We start from the raw sequence: 256 nt of genomic DNA on the forward strand, positions 1-256 counted from the left end.
TTTTTTTCACAATAGAAATAAAATTCCTATTATGCATTTTCTCCAAAAAGCTTCTGTAACCTAATTCGCGGTATCTTAGCCTTGCGCCTTGATTATTTAAGGAATCGAATTTCAATATCAACATTTGCAACATTCACCGACCGTGTAAAATATTCTGTTCCAAACGCCAGAGGGAGAGGCACGTGGAAGCCAGTCCATGTTATAAATGCAAATGCCATAATCGTATTGTGAAAATGTACGAGATATATTAGGGGTC

This window comes from Penaeus monodon, chromosome 22 (assembly GCF_015228065.2).
Source record: "Penaeus monodon isolate SGIC_2016 chromosome 22, NSTDA_Pmon_1, whole genome shotgun sequence".
NCBI classification, from domain to species: Eukaryota; Metazoa; Arthropoda; class Malacostraca; order Decapoda; family Penaeidae; genus Penaeus; species Penaeus monodon.